The sequence below is a fragment of the Aquarana catesbeiana genome, linkage group LG10 (assembly GCF_042186555.1).
Source record: "Aquarana catesbeiana isolate 2022-GZ linkage group LG10, ASM4218655v1, whole genome shotgun sequence".
Taxonomy (NCBI): Eukaryota; Metazoa; Chordata; class Amphibia; order Anura; family Ranidae; genus Aquarana; species Aquarana catesbeiana.
The window spans coordinates 222,546-240,795 of record NC_133333.1 but is presented as its reverse complement, the minus strand read 5'-3'; the positions used below and the strand labels follow the sequence as shown (position 1 = coordinate 240,795).

Here is an 18,250-nt window from a genome sequence, read left to right as displayed (position 1 = left end):
ACAGAAGTAAAAGATCTCAGCCACCGGAGGGGAGCTGCAAGACACCACAGTGCTGCAGGGAAGGCGAGCTTAGTTCCAAATGAATAACTCTACACCAAGTTCACTATATGGACCACCTATGGATGTATATTCTAGACAGAATCTATTTAGTTCCATCTCCTCCATGCTGTCATAGATTCATTCGTACAAAAGGTATTTGGCTTGCTAGTTGGGAGAAGAGAGGTTCAGGTCCACATCCCCAATACAATAAGTAGACAAAGTTCCTCAAAAAATGGGACTTTGGAGGACCATGAACACTCAAAGGAGTAGAAATTTTTATATAAAATAATACAAATGTATTACAAAGAGTAAATAACATCAAACAAGATGGGTAAAACTGAAACACATGATGTAAAGAAACAGTCCACAAATAGATAGATGGTAGAGGCCCAAACCATCTGTCGAGGAGACAGATGAAACCCAATGCGTTTCAACAAGTGAGGTAAGGGTCTTCTTCAGAGAAAAGATCCAGATGAATACAAACAATCTACAATATTAATATAAACATAGAATTCAAAGTATCACATATTTTGTAGACTAATCATCTTGGTCTTTGTCAATAGACATAGAACAGAAAAACAAATGTTGGTATCAGTACTGACCTCATATTTTACGTGTTTCAAACTATGGAGATCATACACTCAACACAGAAGAGGAAAACAAAGACATCCAAATGGAGTCAAGCAAGCCAGAGCAGGATGGAAATAGATCATGTCCAGGTGGGACCCTCCCGTATCTGAAATAGATCATGTCCAGGTGGGACCCCCCCATATCTGAAATAGATCATGTCCAGGTGGGACCCTCCCGTATCTGAAATAGATCATGTCCAGGTGGGACCCCCCCGTATCTGAAATAGATCATGTCCAGGTGGGACCCTCCCGTATCTGAAATAGATCATGTCCAGGTGGGACCCCCCCATATCTGAAATAGATCATGTCCAGGTGGGACCCTCCCGTATCTGAAATAGATCATGTCCAGGTGGGACCCCCCCGTATCTGAAATAGATCATATCCAGGTGGGACCCTCCCGTATCTGAAATAGATCATGTCCAAGTGGGACCCTCCCGTATCTGAAATAGATCATGTCCAGGTGGGACCCTCCCGTATCTGAAATAGATCATGTCCAAGTGGGACCCTCCCGTATCTGAAATAGATCATGTCCAGGTGGGACCCTCCCGTATCTGAGAACTACCTCCCAAAAGGGGGGCCAGAACAGTCACAGATGACAGACCAGCACAGATCCGGATATAAGACAGAAAGATGAAAACAAGGGAGTAATGCACAAGATAAACTAATGCACAAAATAAATGGACGCTTATTAGAATTGACCATATATATCTAAATACACATACCTATCGCTTTGAAGTTTGTAGATTGGATTTTGCAGAGCAAAAGTTAATGCTCTAATAAGCATCCATTTGTTTTGTGCATTCGTTTATCTTGTGCATTAGGCGATTACATTACTCCCCTGTTTTCATCTTTCTGTCTTATATCCGGATCCGTGCTGGTCTGTCATCTGTGACTGCTCTGGCCCCCCTTTTGGGAGGTAGTTCTCAGATACGGGAGGGTCCCACCTGGACATGATCTATTTCCATCCTGCTCTGGCTTGCTTGACTCCATTTGGGCGTCTCTGTTTTCCTCTTCTGTGTTGAGCGTATGATCTCCATTGTTTGAAACACGTAAAATATGAGGTCAGTACTGATACCAACATTTATGTTTTTCTGTTCTATGTCTATTGACAATGACCAAGATGATTAGTCTACAAAATATGTAATACTTTGAATTCTATGTGTAATCATGTTTATATTAATATTGTAGATTGTTTGCATTCATCTGGAAGTCCTCAGCCCATTTCTTTTCCCTGAAGAAGACCCTTACCTCATTGGTTGAAACGCGTTGGATTTCATCTGTCGCCTCAACCGTTGGTTTGGGCCTTTTCCATCTATCTATTTGTGGACTGTTTCTTTACATCATGTGTTTCAGTTTTATCCATGTTGTATGATGTTATTTACTCTTTGTAATACATTCATATTATTTTATATAAAAATGTCTACTCCTTTGAGTGTTCATGGTCCTCCAAAGTCCCATTTTTTGAGGAACTTTGTTTTTATAGATTTATTGTGTCCATCCGATCCCCTCCATCCGCTCTCCTCCATCTGATTGACTACATCCAAACTTCTCCATCTGATCTCCTCCATCTGATCTCCTCCATGCTGTCATAGATTCACTCGTATGTCACACTTCCTGTGTCCATCTGGTCTCCTCCATCCGATCTCCTTCATCTGATCTCCTCGATGCTGTCATAGATTCACTCGTATGTCACACTTCCTGTGTCCATCTGGTCTCCTCCATCCGATCTCCTTCATCTGATCTCCTCCATCTGATCACCTATATGCTGTCTTAAATTCATTCGTATGTCACACTTCCTGTGTCAATCCGATCCCCTCCATCTGATCTCCTCCATCTGATCTCCTCTATCTGATCTCCTACATCTGACTTCCTCCATCTGATCACCTCCATGCTGTCATAGATTCATTCCTGTGTCACACTTCCTGTGTCAATCTGATCCCCTCCATCTGATCCCCTCCATCTGATCTCCTCCATCTGATCTCCTCGATATGATCTCCTCCATCTGATCTCCTACATCTGATCTCCTCGATATGATCTCCTCCATCTGATCTCCTACATCTGATCCCCTCCATCTGATCTCCTCGATATGATCTCCTCCATATGATCTCCTCCATCTGATCACCTACATCTGATCCCCTCCATCTGGTCTCCTCCATCTGATCTCCTCCATCTGATCACCTACATGCTGTCTTAAATTCATTCGTATTTCACACTTCCTGTGTCAATCCGATCCCCTCCATCTGATCTCCTCCATCTGATCTCCTCCATCTGATCTCCTACATCTGACTTCCTCCATCTGATCACCTCCATGCTGTCATAGATTCATCTCCTCCATATGATCTCCTCGATATGATCTCCTCCATATGATCTCCTCCATCTGATCTCCTACATCTGATCCCCTCCATTTGGTCTCCTCCATCCGATCTCCTTCATCTGATCTCCTCCATCTGATCACCTATATGCTGTCTTAAATTCATTTGTATTTCACACTTCCTGTGTCAATCCGATCCCCTCCATCTGATCTCCTCCATTTGATCTCCTCCATCTGATCTCTTATATCTGACTTCCTCCATCTGATCACCTCCATGCTGTCATAGATTCATTCCTATGTCACACTTCCTGTGTCAATACGATCCCCTCCATCTGATCTCCTCCATATGATCTCCTCCATCTGATCTCCTCCATCTGATTCCCTCCATCTGATCTCCTCCATCTGATCTCCTCCATATGATCTCCTCCATCTGATCTCCTACATCTGATCCCCTCCATCTGATCCCCTCCATCTGATCTCCTACATCAGATCTCCTCCATCTGTTCACCTCCATGCTGTCTTACATTCATTCGTATGTCACACTTCCTGTGTCAATCCGATCCCCCCCATCTGATCTACTCCATTTGATCTCCTCCATCTGATCTCCTACATCTGACTTCCTCCATCTAATCTCCTCCATGCTGTCATACATGCATTCATATGTCACAATTCCTATGTCCATCTGTTCCCCTCCATTTGATCTACATCCAATCTTCTCCATCTGATCTTCTCCATCTGATCTCCTTCATCTGGTCTCCTCCATACTTTCAAACATTCATTCGTATGTCACACTTCCTGTGTACATCCGTTCCCCTTCATCTGATCTCCTCCATCTGATCTCCTCCATCTGATCTCCGCCATCTGATCTCCTCCATGCTGTCACACATTCATTTGCTGAGGTCTCTAGAGTAGCTGTACAGTCCATGGACTGACTGAGGACAGCAGCCCCTCTGGCTCTGGAACCCTCCTAGGGAGAAGAAACCCTCAGACTATCTATCACCCCTCCAACCGCTTTCTGGATTCTCCTCTCCATGAATTAGCTGGAGCAGGATAAATATTCAAGCTGGTTTTTTAAATCTCCCGCCCTAAGCTCTGGAAGCATCTTCTAGAGGCAAGGGGAAACAATAAAACTCACAGCCTGTGAGACCCTGGACAGATCAGCTCAAACAATTACTGCTCCCTTGATTACAGAAGGAGCCAAGTACTAGATTTACCTAACATCCTAGACTAGAAGGGCGCTACATCGTATTAGTAACAATGTTTGTAGCGCTCACCCCCAAAGGAGTAGCTGTTTCCTCGCGTTCCATCTTCCCAGTGTCTATGACTTGATAACATTGAACTAAGAAGTATGCACAATGACTACTAGATGAAGATGAGCATCTCTACTGTACATTACACATACGGAGGTTGCACCAAAACTTTTTACATACTGACAGCTGAAAGAAGACAAGCTTTTAAAAAAACAAACTGTAATGTGACCCGATGTCGCCGGTTTATGGACTACCTTGTTATTGGGTACATTACATGAATACAGGTTTTTCTCTATTGAGTCTTTCATGGAATGTTTTAGTTTGAGTTGAGTAATTTTTCTATCTAGTGTAAACAATTTAATAAAGCTTCATTGTAATTTTCCTTCTAGATGAAATTAATATTTTTTTGATCTGTTATCACGAGGTCCTTAAATGGCATGGGGCCCATAGACTGGTGCCTACTCTGCCTATTGTGTAATCCGTCATTGTACGGTACACTGGAAACAACCTTTCTGCTAACAACCTCTCACAGGATACAGAAAGGATATTCAATGTATATGTGTTAATATCGACCCTTCATAAAGAACCAATAAATATATTTATTATTTATGAAAAACAAAATGAAGTATTTGAAAATGATGGCTTCCCGTAAAGAATACAGTCATGTCCTCTACTAATAATATATTATCAATGCAAAATCTACTTCCATGTATATAATCACTATGCTGTATACTACGTGTATACCATACATTCATGTAAACAATATATACCTCTAACCCATACTGAAGATGCACTTTATATTCCTTCTATTTGTTATTCAGATCTTGTATCTCATAATTACAATAAATGATTGGACGCCATCATTGTAAACGTATCCCCAGATCTGTTCATGTAGAAATAAGTGACGCTTTAGGCCTCGGGGTGCAATCGAGTTCACATTCACTAGAATTCCGTTCCTAATATTCACCTTCACTGCGACTTCCCATCAAAGATTTTCTTGTGGCGGTTGTAGTGAGACTTCTACTTCTGGAGGGACTGTCGCCTCGGTTTGTCCTGTCTGCTGAAGACTATTAATAATAAATCAGGGAACTATCGCCCTATTTCCAGCAGAATTGGACCCGATATGTGAAGACAATTGGGAATTCTCCCGAGTGGATTCATCCCATCGTTGTTCCACACGAACATTTCCTGCTAAGACGCCGAGTTCAGCAAAAACTTCCCACAATTCCTCCAAACACACATTTTTATTTTTTGTATTTTCTCTGCTTATCACGTCGGGAAATGATCTAGTGATAGAAAAATTGATCATAATAATTTGATTCATTTGTTAAAAAATAAAATCAAAAGATACATTGTGAACACTGAATGAGCAATTTCCTCTTTAAATCCAGTTGACCGTATGTGACTACGGGGAACATTTATAGAGCAGTAAATGTGACTTTCACTGAACATTCACTAGTGATGAATCAACCAGCATTTAAAGGTGGAATCATCTGCAGTGAATGTTTGGTGAATGTCAGATTGGCTGTTTTATAAATATGCCCATATATGCAATACTCACCATAGTCACTGAGGGCAGCACTGTGCTTTCTCTGACAACATGCAGATAAGTACAGTCACTTCTCGTCATTCCTCTTCGATTCTATTCTGGAATATTCTACAGAAGTCATTGATTCAGTTGTCCCTTTCTCTACGCAGATGCTTTATCTCTCATAAAAGTAACAAAAATGGAAATTAGTGCCACCCCACTGCTAAGGGGTCCAGATACAACTTGATTCCAGTAAAAGTCTGGGGGACAATCTAAAAAGTAACTAACGTGTTTCAGGGGCTCCCTTTATCAGGGCTTGATTGACAACAATGTGAATAGACTAGAAGTGAGCAGGACCTGCTGCTGACAAGACCTGTGTGAGCAATCACACGGGACAAATTGACAGTAAAGGTCCCGTTCACTTCTAGTCTATTCACAATGTTGTCAATCAAGCTCTGACAAAGGACTACTTTTTGGATTGTCCCTGACTTTTACTGGGATAAAGTTGTATCTGGACCCCTTAGCAGTGATGTGGAACTTCTATTTCCATTTTTGTTTTATTACACTACAAGCCAAGGAGATCATGGAGATTGTACAGGATATAGAAGCCGTCTGCCCAGGAACCAGATCACTTATATCAACAATCAATATCTCAAGGCAGCAATACGGGTCAGGAAATACCAAGAGGTTAACCTTACCAGTCCATCAATACCAATGAGAACAACTTAGGGGTCCCACAATAGCAATAAGATAACCCTAAAGGTACAGCAATACCAATAACAACAACTTAGGGGTCCCACAATACCAATAGGATAACCCTAAAGGTACAGCAATACCAATAACAACAACTTAGGGGTCCCACAATACCAATAGGATAACCCTAAAGGTACAGCAATACCAATAACAACAACTTAGGGGTCCCACAATACCAATAGGATAACCCTAAAGGTACAGCAATACCAATAACAACAACTCAGGGGTCCCACAATACCAATAAGATAACCCTAAAGGTACAGCAATACCAATAACAACAACTCAGGGGTCCCACAATACCAATAAGATAACCCTAAAGGTACAGCAATACCAATAACAACAACTTAGGGGTCCCACAATACCAATAGGATAACCCTAAAGGTACAGCAATACCAATAACAACAACTCAGGGGTCCCACAATACCAATAAGATAACCCTAAAGGTACAGCAATACCAATAACAACAACTTAGGGGTCCCACAATACCAATAGGATAACCCTAAAGGTACAGCAATACCAATAACAACAACTTAGGGGTCCCACAATACCAATAGGATAACCCTAAAGGTACAGCAATACCAATAAGAACAACTTAGGGGTCCCACAATACCAATAAGATAAACTTGAAGGTCCAACAATACGAATAAGATAACCTTAGGGGTCCTTCGTTACCAATAAGATAACTGTAAAGGTCCAACAATACCAATAAGATAACCTTACAGGCAGAGTCGTAGCTTAAAGCTTGTGGGCCCCAATGCAAAAGTTGACCTGGGCCCCCCCACTACTGAGCCCCCCCCCCACACTACTTCCAACGTGTGTGCAGATACATCCACCACACGCCAAGATACTCAAAGTGGCTTAAGAGTTTTGGGTTACCAGAGTTCCTCTTTACATCAGAGAACAGAGATTACCGCTGGAGAATCAGAGGACAGGGACCCCGACAGGTAACTTGGCAGAGCTCTTTTCCCATCCCAGCACTGTATACAGCCCCCCCCCCCACTACACTAATGCGGAGGAGGAGCAGTATAGAGTGCTGTAATGGGAAAGGAGCTCAGCATCCAGGGCAGAGGGGGTGGTCAGGGGGCTTTGGGGGGGGGGCAACTTAGATCTGGGAGGGCAAAGCCATGTGACACAATCTGAAGCCTGCAACCCTTCGGAGGCCCCTCAGGAGGTGTTAAAGGATTTGTTTTAGCAATTTCTGAAGGTTTCTCTGTCAGTGTTGACAGGTGTTGGGAGAAGGTCACCTCCCGGAGGTGTGTGTCTTTTTCCCAGTTGTCAGGGAAGTGGGGTAAGTAGACATCCCCAGGTGGGGGGGTACAGAGAATCTCAGCTGATGACTAGGAGACACTGAGCGGTGTCATACCTCACCAGTGACATCGGTCCCATCGTGTCTACAGGACGGTACTCTCCTTGTCTTGCCTCACTGAGCTCGGTTACCATTCCATGTTGCCAGCACACAGCACAGACATTTCCCCATCCTGGGCTGTTCTCACCCCGTGCTCCTCTCCATTCAGGAAATGGCTCTCAGTTTCTCCACAGCCAATGGGAACAGAGGGGTGTGGACTGTGAAAGGCAAAGTAGAAGCCCAGTACTGGAGCATGGCTGTGGGGCCCTAGGGCAGATAGGAGCTGGATTTTTTGGAAGATATGGTAATATGACAGGGAGGCTGCAGGGGCCCCCTGGAACTAGGGGAGGGGTTGCGATTGTGACCCCTGCAACCTCTTATGCTACGCCCATGCTTATAGGTCCTTCATTACCAATAAGATAACTCTGAGGTGATATGGTCACCCTTTAGTATGAGAATGTTAGGGTTGGGGTTATTAGAGTCACGCCACAACAAATTTCCAGTTAACCTTCTATGAGGAGGTGAGTTGCCATCTAGATAAAGGAAGGCCCGTAGACGTGGTGTATCTGGATTTTACAAAAGCATTTGACACGGTTCCCCATAAATGTTTACTGTACAAAATAAGGTGCGTTGGCATGGACCATAGGGTGAGTACATGGATTGAAAACTGGCTACAAGGGCGTGTTCAGAGGGTGGTGATAAATGGGGAGTACTCAGAATGGTCAGGGGTGGGTAGTGGGGTTCCCCAGGGTTCTGTGCTGGGACCAATCCTATTTAATTTGTTCATAAACGACCTGGAGGATGGGATAAACAGTTCAATCTCTGTATTTGTGGACAATACTAAGCTAAGCAGGGCAATAACTTCTCCACAGGATGTGGAAACCTTGCAAAAAGATCTGAACAAATTAATGGGGGAGGGGCGACTACATGGCAAATGAGGTTCAATGTAGAAAAATGTAAAATAATGCATTTGGGTGGTAAAAATCTGAATACAATCTATAGACTGGGGGGAGAACCTCTGGGGGGATCTAGGATGGAAAAGGACCTGGGGGTCCTAGTAGATGATAGGCTCAGCAATGACATGCAATGCCAAGCTGCTGCTAACAAAGCAAACAGAATATTGGCATTAAAAGGGGGATCAACTCCAGAGATAAAACGATAATTCTCCCGCTCTACAAGACTCTGGTCCGGCCGCACCTGGAGTATGCTGTCCAGTTCTGGGCACCAGTCCTCAGGAAGGATGTACTGGAAATGGAGCGAGTACAAAGAAGGGCAACAAAGCTAATAAAGGGTCTGGAGGATCTTAGTTATGAGGAAAGGTTGTGAGCTCTGAACTTATTCTGTCTGGAGAAGAGACGCTTGAGAGGGGATATGATTTCAATGTATAAATACCGGACTGGTGACCCCACAATATATAAATACCGGACTGATGACCCCACAATATATAAATACCGGACTGGTGACCCCACAATATATAAATACCGGACTGGTGACCCCACAATATATAAAGACCGGACTGGTGACCCCACAATATATAAATACCGGACTGGTGACCCCACAATATATAAATACCGGACTGGTGACCCCACAATATATAAATACCGGACTGGTGACCCCACAATATACAAATACTGGACTGGTGACCCCACAATATATAAATACAGGACTGGTGACCCCACAATATATAAATACCGGACTGGTGACCCCACAATATATAAATACCGGACTGGTGACCCCACAATATATAAATACTGTACTGGTGACCCCACAATATACAAATACCGGACTGGTGACCCCACAATATATAAATACCGGACTGGTGACCCCACAATATACAAATACCGGACTGGTGACCCCACAATATATAAATACCGGACTGGTGACCCCACAATATATAAATACCAGACTGGTGACCCCACAATATATAAATACCGGACTGGTGACCCCACAATATATAAATACCGGACTGGTGACCCCACAATATATAAATACTGTACTGGTGACCCCACAATATACAAATACCGGACTGGTGACCCCACAATATATAAATACCGGACTGGTGACCCCACAATATACAAATACCGGACTGGTGACCCCACAATAGGGAGAAAACTTTTTCGCAGAAGGGAGTTTAACAAGACTCGTGGTCACTCATTAAAATTAGAAGAAAAGAGGTTTAACCTTAAACCACGTAGAGGGTTCTTTACTGTAAGAGCGGTAAGGATGTGGAATTCCCTTCCACAGGCGGTGGTCTCAGCGGGGGGGCATCGATAGTTTCAAGAAACTATTAGATAATCACCTGAATGACCACAACATACAGAGATATGTAATGTAATACTGACATAAAATCACACACATAGGTTGGACTTGATGGACTTGTGTCTTTTTTCACCCTCACCTTCTATGTAACTATGTAACTTTACTGGTTTCTACACAGTTCTTCCAAACACTGAGATTTGTTGTCCTATTGCAGGAAATCTATATCTGCATCCATCAGCTGAAGAGAGTAACAGTGTAAAGGGTCAGTCCACGCCTCACCCCACTAGATGGTCAATGGTGTGACAAGTCAGTCCACGGTTAATCCAACTTGAAGGGATACAGTGTGAAAGGTCAGTCCACGGCTCACCAACTTGAAGGAAAATGGTTTGAAGGGTCAGTCCACGGCTCACCCAACTGGAAGGGAAATGGTGTGAAGGGTCAATCCACGGCTCACCCAACTGGAAGGGAAATAGTGTGAAGGGTCAATCTATGACTTACCCAACTGGAAGAGAATTGGTGTGAAGGGTCAGTCCACAGATCACCCAACTGGAAGGGAAATAGTGTGAAGGGTCAATCTATGACTTACCCAACTGGAAGAGAATTGGTGTGAAGGGTCAGTCCACAGATCACCCAACTGGAAAGGAAACGCTGTGGAGGGTTAGTCCACGGCTCACCCAACTGGAAGGGAAACGGTGTGAAGGGTCAATCCACGGTTCACCCAACTGGAAGGGAAATGGTGTGAAGGTTCAGTCCACGGCTCACCAACTTGAAGGAAAATGGTATGAAGCGTCGGTCCATGGCTCACCCAACTGGAAGGGAAATAGTGTGAAGGGTCAATCCACGGCTCACCCAACTGGAAGGGAGATAGTGTGAAGGGTCAGTCCATGGCTCACCCAACTGGAAGGGAAATAGTGTGAAGGGTCAATCTATGGCTCCCCCAGCTGGAAGGGAATTGGTGTGAAGGGTTCAGTCCACGGCTCACCCAACTGGAGGGTTGGTGGTGTGAAGGGTCAGTCCATGGCTTATCCAACTTGAAGGGAAATGGTGTGAAGGGTCAATCCATGGCTCACCCAACTGGAAGGGAAATGGTGTGAAGGGTCAATCTATGGCTCACCCAACTGAAAGGGAAATGGTGTGAAGGGTCAATCCACGGCTCACCAATTGAAAGAAAACTGTGTGAAGGGTCAATCCACGGCTCACCCAACTGAAAGGGAAATGGTGAGAAGGGTCAGTCCATGGCTCACCCAACTGGAAGGGAAATGGTGTCGGCTATGGTGAGTAACATTGAAATACTTTCAAAACAGACTGTAACAATTGTTGTGTTCATTAAACTTAAAGTGTTACTAAATCCACAGCAGTAAAATCTGTCTGTGTATGCAGTAAAACATTCTTGTTATACTCACTGTTGAAACTAAGGGGTTAATCCTTCGCATTCTGTAAAAAGGCTGTTTGATCCTGTCTTCTCTGATCCTCCCCTTCTTCCACTGTCCCCAATTCATAGCACAGTGTACACAGGAGAGTGGTATGGAGAATGTGATTTATAACACAGTGTTCAGAGGAGAGCGGTATGGAGAATGTGATTTATAGCACAGTGTTCAGAGGAGAGCGGTATGGAGAATGTGATTTATAGCACAGTGTTCAGAAGAGAGCGGTATGGAGAATGTGATTTATAACACAGTGTTCAGAGGAGAGCGGTATGGAGAATGTGATTTATAACACAGTGTTCAGAAGAGAGTGGTATGGAGAATGTGATTTATAACACAGTGTTCAGAAGAGAGTGGTATGGAGAATGTGATTTATAGCACAGTGTTCAGAAGAGAGCGGTATGGAGAATGTGATTTATAGCACAGTGTTCAGAAGAGAGCGGTATGGAGAATGTGATTTATAGCACAGTGTTCAGAAGAGAGCGGTATGGAGAATGTGATTTATAACACAGTGTTCAGAAGAGAGTGGTATGGAGAATGTGATTTATAGCACAGTGTTCAGAAGAGAGCGGTATGGAGAATGTGATTTATAACACAGTGTTCAGAAGAGAGTGGTATGGAGAATGTGATTTATAGCACAGTGTTCAGAAGAGAGCGGTATGGAGAATGTGATTTATAACACAGTGTTCAGAAGAGAGTGGTATGGAGAATGTGATTTATAACACAGTGTTCAGAAGAGAGTGGTATGGAGAATGTGATTTATAGCACAGTGTTCAGAAGAGAGCGGTATGGAGAATGTGATTTATAGCACAGTGTTCAGAAGAGAGCGGTATGGAGAATGTGATTTATAACACAGTGTTCAGAAGAGAGTGGTATGGAGAATGTGATTTATAGCACAGTGTTCAGAAGAGAGCGGTATGGAGAATGTGATTTATAACACAGTGTTCAGAAGAGAGTGGTATGGAGAATGTGATTTATAGCACAGTGTTCAGAAGAGAGTGGTATGGAGAATGTGATTTATAACACAGTGTTCAGAAGAGAGTGGTATGGAGAATGTGATTTATAGCACAGTGTTCAGAAGAGAGCGGTATGGAGAATGTGATTTATAGCACAGTGTTCAGAAGAGAGTGGTATGGAGAATGTGATTTATAGCACAGTGTTCAGAAGAGAGCGGTATGGAGAATGTGATTTATAGCACAGTGTTCAGAGGAGAGCGGTATGGAGAATGTGAATTATAGCACAGTGTTCAAAAGAGAGCGGTATGGAGAATGTGATTTATAGCACAGTGTTCAGAGGAGAGCGGTATGGAGAATGTGATTTATAGCACAGTGTTCAGAGGAGAGCGGTATGGAGAATGTGATTTATAGCACAGTGTTCAGAGGAGAGCGGTATGGAGAATGTGATTTATAACACAGTGTTCAGAGGAGAGCGGTATGGAGAATGTGATTTATAGCACAGTGTTCAGAGGAGAGCATTATGGAGAATGTGATTTATAGCACAGTGTTCAGAGGAGAGCGGTATGGAGAATGTGATTTATAACACAGTGTTCAGAGGAGAGCGGTATGGAGAATGTGATTTATAGCACAGTGTTCAGAAGAGAGCGGTATGGAGAATGTGATTTATAACACAGTGTTCAGAGGAGAGCGGTATGGAGAATGTGATTTATAGCACAGTGTTCAGAAGAGAGCGGTATGGAGAATGTGATTTATAGCACAGTGTTCAGAGGAGAGCGGTATGGAGAATGTGATTTATAGCACAGTGTTCAGAGGAGAGCGGTATGGAGAATGTGATTTATAGCACAGTGTTCAGAGGAGAGCGGTATGGAGAATGTGATTTATAGCACAGTGTTCAGAGGAGAGCATTATGGAGAATGTGATTTATAGCACAGTGTTCAGAGGAGAGTGGTATGGAGAATGAGATCTTCCTCACTTGCTGGGTTTCTCTTGAATAGAAATACAGGATCTAGTTGATGTGGTTCATTTGCACCCTGGAAAGCTCGGGCTGTGCTGGTGCAGCTGCTAAACCTTCCATGAACTGTGGAAATCCCAGTTTTCTGCAGGATCTCCAAACCATGGCTGACAGGCCACATCAGGCAAACCACAAGACTTTATCTGTCCTGCAGCCAGGGCCACTGGTGTACCCCCAATATGAGCCCCCCAGACCCAGCCTGCTTCTACCTCCCCCAGTCTCCAGTGTAGGTTCTCTCTCTCCTGTCATCATTTCCATCATTGGTTGCTTGGACCACCAGCATCCCAGCAACCAATCACACGCTTGCTCCAGCAGTCACTGCAGAAGGAACTTCCCCTCCAGAAGGGGCTCCCTTCTTCCTGCATCTGTTCTCTCCCCTGCCTCGTGGTCTTCCTTCCCCCTCATCCCTTCTTCCTGCGTCCAGTCTCTCCCCTGCCTCGTGGTCTTCTTTCGACCTCATCCCTTCTTTCTGCATCTGGTTTCTCCTTTACCCCATGGTCTTCCTTCCCCCTTGTGCCTTCTTCCTGTGTCCAGTCTCTCCCATGCCTCGTGATCTTCTTCCCCCCCTTGTCCCTTCTTCCTGCGTCTGGTCTCTCCCCTGCCTTGTGGTCTTCCTTCCCCTCTCATCCCTTCTTCCTGCGTCCAGTCTCTCCCCTGCCTCGTGGACTTCCTTCCCCTCTCATCCCTTCTTCCTGCGTCCAGTCTCTCCCCTGCCTTGTGGTCTTCCTTCCCTCTCATCCCTTCTTCCTGTGTCCAGTCTCTCCCCTGCCTCATGGTCTTCCTTCCCTCTCATCCCTTCTTCCTGTGTCCAGTCTCTCCTCTGCCTCGTGGTCCTCCTTCGACCTCATCCCTTCTTTCTGCGTCCGGTTTCTCCTCTACCTCATGGTCTTCCTTCCTCCTTGTGCCTTCTTCCTGCATCCGGTCTTTCCCCTGCCTCATGGTCTTCCTTCCCTCTCATCCCTTCTTCTTGTGTCCAGTCTCTTCCCTGCCTCGTGGTCTTCCTTCCCTCTCATCCCTTCTTCCTGTGTCCAGTCTCTCCCCTGCCTCGTGGTCCTCCTTAGACCTCATCCCTTCTTTCTGCGTCCGGTTTCTCCTCTACCTCATGGTCTTTCTTCCCCCTTGTGCCTTCTTCCTGCATCCGGTCTTTCCCCTGCCTCATGGTCTTCCTTCCCTCTCATCCCTTCTTCCTGTGTCCAGTCTCTGCCCTACCTTGTGGTCTTCCTTCACCCTCATTTCTTTTTTCTGTCCAGTTTCTCCCCTGCCTCGTGGTCCTCCTTCGACCTTATCCCTTCTTTGTGCGTCCGGTTTCTCCTCTACCTCATGGTCTTCCTTCCCCCTTGTGCCTTTTTCCTGCATCCGGTCTCTCCCCTGCCTCATGGTCTTCCTTCCCCTCTCATCCCTTCTAGTCTCTCCCCTGCCTTGTGGTCTTCCTTCCTCCTCGTCCCTTCTTCCTGTGTCCGGTCTTTCCCCTGCCTCGTGGTCTTCCTTCCCCCTTGTCCCTTCTTCCTGTGTCCGGTCTCTCTCCTGCCTCATGGTCTTCCTTCCTCCTCGTCCTTTCTTCCTATGTGAGACCTTTCCCCTGCCTCATGGTCTTCCTTCCCCCTCATCCCTTCTTCCTGTGTCTGGTCTCTCTCCTGCCTCATGGTCTTCCTTCCTCCTCGTCCTTTCTTCCTATGTGAGACCTTTCCCCTGCCTCATGGTCTTCCTTCCCCCTCATCCCTTCTTCCTGTGTCCGGTCTCTCTCCTGCCTCATGGTCTTCCTTCCTCCTCGTCCCTTCTTCCTATGTGAGACCTTTCCCCTGCCTCATGGTCTTCCTTCCCCCTCATCCCTTCTTCCTGTGTCCGGTCTCTCTCCTGCCTCATGGTCTTCCTTCCTCCTCGTCCTTTCTTCCTATGTGAGACCTTTCCCCTGCCTCATGGGCTTCCTTCCCCCTCATCCCTTCTTTCTGTGTCCGGTCTCTCCCTTGCCTCATGGTCTTCCTTCCTCCTTGTTCTTTCTTCCTATGTGAGACCTTTCCCCTGCCTCATGGTCTTCTTTCCCCTCTCATCCCTTCTAGTCTCTCTCCTGCCTTGTGGTCTTCCTTCCTCCTCATCCCTTCTTCCTGTATCCGGTCTTTCCCCTGCCTCGTGGTCTTCCTTCACCCTTGACCCTTCTTCCTGTGTCCGGTCTCTCTCCTGCCTCGTGGTCTTCCTTCCTCCTCGTCCTTTCTTCCTATGTGAGACCTTTCCCCTGCCTTGTGGTCTTCCTTCACCCTTGACCCTTCTTCCTGTGTCCGGTCTCTCTCCTGCCTCGTGGTCTTCCTTCCTCCTCGTCCTTTCTTCCTATGTGAGACCTTTCCCCTGCCTCGTGGTCTTCCTTCCCCCTTGTCCCTTCTTCCTGTGTCCGGTCTCTCCCCTGCCTCATGGTCTTTCTTCCCCCTCATGAACTCCCTCCTCTCAGCTCCTAGCCAGCCTTCTCCTGTGATCCCTCCTGTCTGCACAGCATCGTAGGGCTATATTCTTGCCTCCTGTATATCCCACTCTGGCCGCTGGTGGCTGGGACTACAAATCCCTTGGACTCAGGGAGGAGAGGGAGGGGGAAAAAACTGCTGGGTCCAGGTCTGTGTCCTGTGGCAGCGGCGGCTGATGGGCTGAGCAGCACCTGCTACATTTATTTGGAAATTCTTTGTTTTACAGAAGTTCTTTTTCTGTTCTGGATCGTATCGTGCTGATTCCAAAAAAGCTCCAAATAAACATAATTATTCATTTAATTTTTAGTCATTGGTTTATAAAACTGATTTTTGAGCCTGAAAATATTTGTAAAATACGTAATGTGACCCTCGTACTGGAGACCCGCTGTCTGCTACAGGAGAGTAACTCCATTTACCATCTGAGTAAATACCACAATGGGAATTTAGTGAAGAAGTCTTCAACATTTGACTTCTCATACAGACTACGGTGTTTCTGTTTTCTATTCTTGTTGGAATTGTGTTCTTCGTCATATAACAAAGTGTTGCCCTCCACACTACCCAATAAGGAGAAGAATTCCTGATACTGTGAGCGTTTGCCATTCTTCATTGGAAGGGAGCCCCACGTAATATTTGAACCCTAAATCCCAACTCTCATCATCTTTCTCACACCATACTGCGCTGCAGAGCATGCTAACCCTTGAACATCATTTCAGTGATCATCACATCGTTTGGAGAGACTATCGTTGAAGACATATCAACCATTTTCACATCATTTATAAAGACCATCATTGAAGGCATATCCACCATTATTACATTATTTGGAGAGACCATGGTGGAAGGCATATCCCCCATTTTCACATTATTTTTAGAACTGGAGGTATCTTGCGCTCCAGGAGGCAATGCCTTTAGTTAGTAATAATGTACATTTGATTAGTGAGTCTTTAGGTAAAAACAAAGTTGAACCACGGTAAGAGGGTGATTTAAAAAGAGTCAGCCATCCTCAGAGTGTGTCCTGGCAGTTCTACTGCATCCCACAGGCTCCTTGAACAATCCAGGTAGCTGGGAGAGGTTCTGGTGTAATGTTGTGCTGACTGTCAGCATATTACACCAGAACCTCTCCCAGCTACCCGGATCGTGTGAGGAGCCTCTGGGACGCAGTAGAACTGCCAGGACTACATGCTTATGATGAGCATTACTCCCACTTATATCTTGTAAGTGTTTTTAACCTTGTGCAATACATAATATTGTTTTATTACTACACTTAGAGGCGCCCCCCTGTTTCTTTTACATCATTTGTAGAGACCATCATGAAAGGCATACCCCCCAGTACCACATTATTTGTGCAGACCATCATGGAAGGCATATCCCTCATTATCACATCATTTGTAGGGAACTGACCCCCCCCCCCCCCATGTAATGTATTGTTCATACTGAGTCCAGGGAACTGACCCCCCCCCCATGTAATGTATTGTTCATACTGAGTCCAGGGAATTGACCCCTCCCCCCCCCATGTGATATATTGTTCATACTGAGTCCAGGGAATTGACCCCCCCCCCCCATGTAATGTATTGTTCATACTGAGTCCAGGGAACTGACCCCCCCCCCCATGTAATGTATTGTTCATACTGAGTCCAGGGAACTGACCCCCCCCCCCATGTAATGTATTGCCCATACTGAGTAGATGACAGCTGTACTGATTTCAGGGCACTGAGCTAAATGAAAGCAAGTCACTAATGCTATAAATTCCATCAAATTAATATGAATAATAAATGAAGAACCTAAATTACATTTTCAATGAAATCTCTGCAGCTCTTTATGTTGAAGCGTTTTATTTTTTTTATTATAGCGAAGTCCCAGGAAAGGTAATGATAGTAATAGCCACCCAGACATGAGAAGTAAATATTTATTTATTAGAAGACCTCAGAATTGCTGCAAACCTTTCAGTGACTTTCTAGCTTCCAATTTAAACTTCCGCTGCAGTTCCCAAAGAGGGAAAATCCCCAAAGACTTGAAGATCTAGTCATATGACTTTACTGTAATCACATCCATGGCGATCCTCATCTCCCGTCCCTACACTTCCCAAAGGAGGCGAATCCCCAAAGACATGAACATCTAGTCATATGACTTTACTGTAATCACATCCATGGCAATCCTCAATCCTCGTCCCTACACTTCCCAAAGGAGGCGAATCCCCAAAGACATGAACATCTAGTCATATGACTTTACTGTAATCACATCCATGGCAATCCTCAATCCTCGTCCCTACACTTCCCAAAGGAGGCGAATCCCCAAAG

At 45.0% G+C, this 18,250-nt stretch overlaps 1 protein-coding gene across 7 annotated transcripts in view; it reads left to right on the top strand.

The window, feature by feature from the left end:
* Window positions 1-18,250, top strand: part of LRRC4B (leucine rich repeat containing 4B) — a 447,846-nt gene that overhangs the window by 256,556 nt on the left and 173,040 nt on the right. For 6 of the 7 annotated variants that reach the window (XM_073601402.1, XM_073601406.1, XM_073601400.1 and 3 more), the window contains one exon: window positions 10,329-11,388. The exons of the other annotated variant lie outside the window; for it this stretch is intronic. The gene's annotated coding sequence lies outside the window, so the exon portion shown is untranslated. The remainder of the gene's footprint in view (window positions 1-10,328; window positions 11,389-18,250) is intronic. 7 annotated transcript variants of the gene reach the window in all.